The sequence below is a fragment of the Triturus cristatus genome, chromosome 1_2 (assembly GCF_964204655.1).
Source record: "Triturus cristatus chromosome 1_2, aTriCri1.1, whole genome shotgun sequence".
NCBI lineage: Eukaryota > Metazoa > Chordata > Amphibia > Caudata > Salamandridae > Triturus > Triturus cristatus.
Genome location: NC_140580.1, coordinates 783,073,404 through 783,079,403, shown reverse-complemented (window position 1 = coordinate 783,079,403; position 6,000 = coordinate 783,073,404). Strand labels below are relative to the sequence as shown.

General features: G+C 41.7%; 1 long non-coding RNA gene across 1 annotated transcript in view; it reads right to left on the bottom strand.

Moving 5' to 3' along the window:
• Positions 1-1,484: 1,484 nt before the first annotated feature.
• Positions 1,485-6,000, bottom strand: part of LOC146868027 (uncharacterized) — a 47,556-nt gene continuing 43,040 nt past the window's right edge. Inside the window, exon 3 of the long non-coding RNA XR_014966174.1 lies at positions 1,485-2,015. This is a non-coding gene — a long non-coding RNA (uncharacterized LOC146868027). The remainder of the gene's footprint in view (positions 2,016-6,000) is intronic.

The window sequence follows — 6,000 nt, the reverse complement described above, 5'->3', positions numbered from 1 at the left end:
GAGTTATAGTTGCCTGCACTAACTATAACGGGGGAATTTCATTGGTTTTTTACTAGTGAAATGTCCAGCTAACTATAACATGTGTGAAACCTATGGTTTTTTAAGTGAATATATATATATATATATATATATATATATATATATATATATATATATATATATATATATATATATATATATATATATATATATATATATATATATATATATATATATATATATGTATATATATATATCAAAAGACCTCCCCATGAAAGAAGCCAGAGGACACGGCGGGGAGCTTTCGGGGATTTGCTTTAATGACAGCTTTGTTTGGCATGATGCATTTCGGCGTTTGCCTTCTTCTGATGCCGCTGGCTTTAATCGGGAACACTCCTCCTCACATCCTTGATATTCTCAGGTCCTCCCAATCAGGGGAGGTGAGTTGGCTCCTCCTAATGATCACTCTCAGCTGAAGTTCAATGTTAGTGAACTTCAGCTCCCATGATGCAGTATTCTGGTGAGTACCGATTGTGGAACCATGTTGTTGATCTTGAAATGAAAGCTGTAATTCCTGGCAAGGGGTGGGGATATTGTAGATGTGAAGAAATCCCGTTAATAACAGTCCCGCATTCCCTCGGGTCCCCAACGTGCCAGCCCCAATATCAAAGTCAAACCGAGCCATGAAACTGGGATACAGTGATCCCGCTTCCCCGTGAAGTCACGGGCTGTGCTTGACAGTGGCCGCTTGCCTGTTTTAATTCTGTGGCGGTCCTGCGATATCCGATCCCTCGGGTGAACAACTGCGATGATATATATATAAATTATGCTCTATTAGTGTAATAAATGAATAGATCGAAAACAAAGAGAGCGCAGCCCTCAAAGACGTCCATAAGGACGAGCTGCCATTGTGTTCCTGCCACTGAATTTTCCCACCTCTGAGGCCAGGGGTCGCAAAGGCAGTGTCCGGGGTAGCAAGGGGCAAGCCAAGGGTCATAGCTGCGACCCATGGTGACCCCTAAATGACATCCATGCTTATAGAGGCTTCAGTTAGACCTAATCCTTTAGTCTATGGTTCGTGTGATTAACACTTTTTTCTACCCACTCTATTAAGGGACAATGTATCAACGACTTGAGCCACTGGCTGACTTAACTACGAGTTACAGCATACTGTACTTTGACAAAGAACACATCCACACACGCAGTCCTTCCCGTCAGTGCCAGGGAGTACTATGGTAATGTGTGTATTTTTTTAACGAAAAATCTTTTTTTGCGTGAAGCAAATTATTTTTTTTAGATTGATGAGGGCCTTGCATATTCCCAAACAAGAAAGTTTAGCAAAAACCATCACAAAAGAAAAACAAGACTTGCCAAAAGGCGGGCAGCCAACGCTAAACCTATTAGCTTTGCCAGTGCTTGTTATTATACCAGGCAAAGAGTTCCTTCAAACCATGTGTTCAATTATCATTTGCAACATTTGATATTAAATGTTTTACTGTTAACATCTTCAATATACGTCCAATTCAAATATTCATTGTGCTTACTGTGATAATGATGGTGATAAGAGATTGACTTATTAATTTGACAGTCAATAAAATCGCATTTGTCCATTTCAATTGTAGCAATGAGTGGTTTCTTCAGTCAATTGCAGGTAACGTGTTTTTTTGTATTCGGTTTTGATATCCAAGAACACAAACCATTCCTCCGAATCAGTGCGTTTGACAAAAAATATGAAATAAAGCAGAAAGGGCGATCAGAAACATAAAAATCTGTGCCCTTTGCAGCTGCAGGCGAGTCAGCAAAGAAAGGGCAGCTGTTCGGAAAGTTCCATAGCACTGTCTTGCAGATAAACACAAAGTGTGTACTGTGCCACCCCTTGGTTATGAAAGTACACTCTGTTCTTGGCTGTTTTCTCTCAAGAGCCACAGTGTGCAATGGCACATGAAGTTGAAACATAAGTTGGATACAAGCATGGCCAATGTTGCCTTTGTGTCCCCTCTGTTTATGAAGATCACTGGTACCGCCCAATACTGGTCCTGCAGAAAGAGCATAACACAACTGTGACATCTCCTTCAAGAAAACAACGTCATTATTTATTCACCCTCACATAAGCTTCTGTCCGCTCAGGGGCAGGCTGACCATGAAAGCAGAAAAAGATGAACTGAACACTGCTGTCTTCAATGTCAAAGGAAACCTATGAAAAATACAAAGAAAGAGACATCCTAAACGCTGACATTCCTGAATCCTCTCAGTTTTTAAAGAACGCCATCTCATTTTCCGTAATGCAACAAGTTGAAGAGTCTTATGACCTCCTACCTTTGTTCAGGGACGGCTTTAGCGCTGCTGGCGCCCTGTGCGACAATGTTTGTTGGCTCCCCCAATGAACAACTCCGCCAGAGATTCCTTCACTACCACCATTCAACAGTGCCCCTCAAGTCTCCATTACTACTCTCTCTCAGATTCATTTAGTTTTATAGCGCCACTCACACCAGTGTAAGGTGTCAGAGCACTTTACATCACACACACATTGCACAGCAGTGGCGTAGCTAGACGTTGTGCCGCCCGTGGCGGTCCCTGATTTTGCTGTCGGGGCGGACGGCATTGCTACGCCACTGTTGCCCAGAGACAATCATACGTGTGTAAATCAGTGTATAGGAAATGTTTCAGAGGACTACAAGGTGTAGGAGTCACTTGTCATCCATCCTGGTAGGCAGTATAATTTAAGAGTCCCTGGTCTGGAGAAGCACAAATTCAGAATTTAAAACGTAACACCACTGTTAGGGGTTCTCCTTAATAATACCTAATTCTACGCAAATTAACCCTTTTTGCGAGATTAGGATCATGAAATACTGGGCAAAAAAACATATAGCTCTAATATATACCTTGCAGCTTGCATTCAGCTCTTTGAGGACAGTTAATAGCTCACTGTTCTATATTAGGATTTAACCTATAAACTGCAAGTAACAAAAGAATCTCTCTGATAAAAGCAGTAACCCACTGACCTATTTACATTATATGCACTTTGTGATCTGCATGGCACACGTTCTTTGCAGCAGGCATATCAACCCTCTGCGCTACCTTTTTATGAGTCAAAACTTGCACTAGAAAAAACTCAGGTCTCTCTCCAGGAAGAACATTAATCACCAGAGTTATCTAGAAATTTTTATGGCAGCCTGAAAATTGCTGGAGGCCAGGAACATGGCAGCAGATGCTTTTAAACGCATAATATACTTATAAACATGTAACCCCCACCCCACGTCAGCGCCCGGTGCGCACTTCTCGCACTGCCCTAGAGCCAGCCCTGCCTTTGTTCGTAACATTGTTAAGCTGGCTATAACTTACAATGTAATGGTCAGCTTCTGACCCCATAGCAGCATTTACTTACGTCTTCATGCATGAATTTTAGGAAACATGCTCTGATATATCACGTTTTACTTGACAGATGCCAGTTGGTGCTGGGAGTGCTAACATTATATGAAAGATGATTTTAAGGAGTTCGGACCAATAGTAAAAGCATGAATCCCTCAAAACAGCGACACCACACCATTCACCCAGGGCACTTGTGAAGTTCCCTAAAGCTCTGTTTTATCTTCAATTACATTGAGTTTGTTTCTCAGCCCACCAAAATATATTATGATCTAGCACGCTGTGGGCTCTTGTTCCTAGTTAGCTGACATCTAGTTTTATTTGCCTGACCAAGGACTGTACGAATCGGAAGAATGATGTAAGTCACACACACTCGATGCAGGCTTGGCGTGGAGGACTATGTTTAGATAATATGATAAAAAAATAGGCTCATCGCTCACACACAGTAGGAGGCCTGCTTCATCATAGACCTCACTCCTTGCCACTAAAATCGTTGCTAAGTAGGCTTATCCTGTGGTATTTTTGGTGAGTGTTTGTTGATGTATGAGTACCATCTTTATGATATCTTTTCTCATATTTGGAATGCAGAACTTTGTAGCAATAGACATGAGCAATGTACTTTCTCACAAAAGCTTAGAGATACCTTTCAATGATGAGTTTAAGGCTTGGAAGCTTACAGATGGAGTCAAAAAGATACTCAGAGTGATCTTGTTCAGGGACTAACTGCAACTATGAAGGAGCTGAAAATCATCAAAGCGAAAAATGAAGACTTGGAAGGCAGATCCAGCCACAATAATATTAGGATACTCAGAGTACCTGAATCATCCATGGGGAACGATATGGAGGGCTTTATCGAGAAAGTTCTAGGCACTTTGTTTGGTCTGTAAATGTTTTCCAATGTTCTCATTGTTGAGTGGCGGCATCGCACCCTGGTACTCAAGCCTAAACCTGGCCAAGCACGAGACCTATCATAGCACTATAGAGATAGGGACTGTATACTGCTACTTAACAGGAAGTCCCTGGATTTACAATATGAAGGGACCAAACTATCCTTCTACGCTGACTGCACCTCAGCAGTCCAGAAGGCCCGACAATCGTTATTGGAGGTCAAGATGATACTTAGATCCAAAGCGATTAAATATTCCAGGACGCCCCCTGTGACAGTGTTTAGGATTCTGTCATCAGGACTCACTGTATAGCAATGTTTTTTTTCTTTAAATGTCTTGCCGTTAGTTTTGGTACACCAAGTTGTCCCGATCGAGTGACATAATACACACTGTGTTTCTTCTGCAAAGCTGGTTCTAACTACTGATGCTATTTTATATATGCAGTGAGGATTAATGATTACATGTCTAACGTTAGCTGTGGGCAGTCACCTCCTTATACGATATGTAGCATATGGTAGAATACTCATAGCTGCGACGTTCGTCTAGCAGATACCAAGCATATCTAAACCGGGTGATCCCTCGAGGTTTAGATATGTTTGGCTGCAGTTTTCTTTGTTCATTACTCATTGGGATGTTCGCTGACAATTTGGGATGGCATGGTTTGGTTATGGGCGGTTTGTCCAATTTCTGTATTGTTCTTGTTGTTATTTGTTGTTGACACCACCACATTCACAAGTCTAAATGCACTTTTGCATTACTACACTCCACTTGTGTCACATTGGGATATATCTTGTACACCAGTTGTCCCTCTCTCTGGCCTTACTGCCCATCGTGGTTACTTTTAAAACTTGTAATGTTCGTGTTTTAGATAACCAACGAAAAGCCCGACAGGTGCTAGTGTATCTTGACAGAAATAAAATAGACGTTGCTTTGATTCAGGAACCCCATTGTTCTCCAATGGCACACTCAACATTTGCAAACACATGGTTGGTGATGTTCTCACAATATGGGAAGCCTTTAATGCCTACATTCGGGGTACATGTATCTCTAAGATCTCTGGGGACCCTCAAATCAATTCAATTGCCTCTCTCACATCATGTCTTAACTTTGACAGCTAGAGAACACATAATCTGTCACTAAGCACACAGAGCTATTAGCTCAGCTCCAGGTTACACTACAGAAATGCAAAGAACATGCAAATCGTGAGGTCCTATACTTGGGATGTGGGGCTCAGGTGCAAGCCTTTGGGGAACGTGAAAGATCGGGAAAACCCTGACCTGGATTACTGAGAGCGATAGAGGATCAGATCACTAACATTACCTGTGAGAAAACTGGAACCATGTCAAATGAGTCAATTTTGTTAAGCACTTTTTTGCACTTCTATAGGCATCTATATACAAAAAGAAAAGTTAGAGGACAGACCGATATCTGCAACTATTTAGACCAAGTAGCACTGGCCTGGCTAGATGGCGAGGACAGGGTGTTATTAAATTCCTCCTTAACATTGAAGAAAACAAAAAGCTGTCATAAGTCTTACCAGTGGTTAGATCCTGAGCAGCAATGGCCTCCCCGTTTATTTTTATATAGCATATCTGGATATCCTGGCCACAAGGCTTTTAGACATGTAGACTCCAGCCATTGAGGAGGATAATCTGCCACCCTCTGCCATGGACGCAACCATCACAGTCCTCTTGAAAGCCAAACAAAGATTTCACCCTTCGCTCCTTGTATAGACTTTTGTCTTTACTCAACATTGACAATAACATTT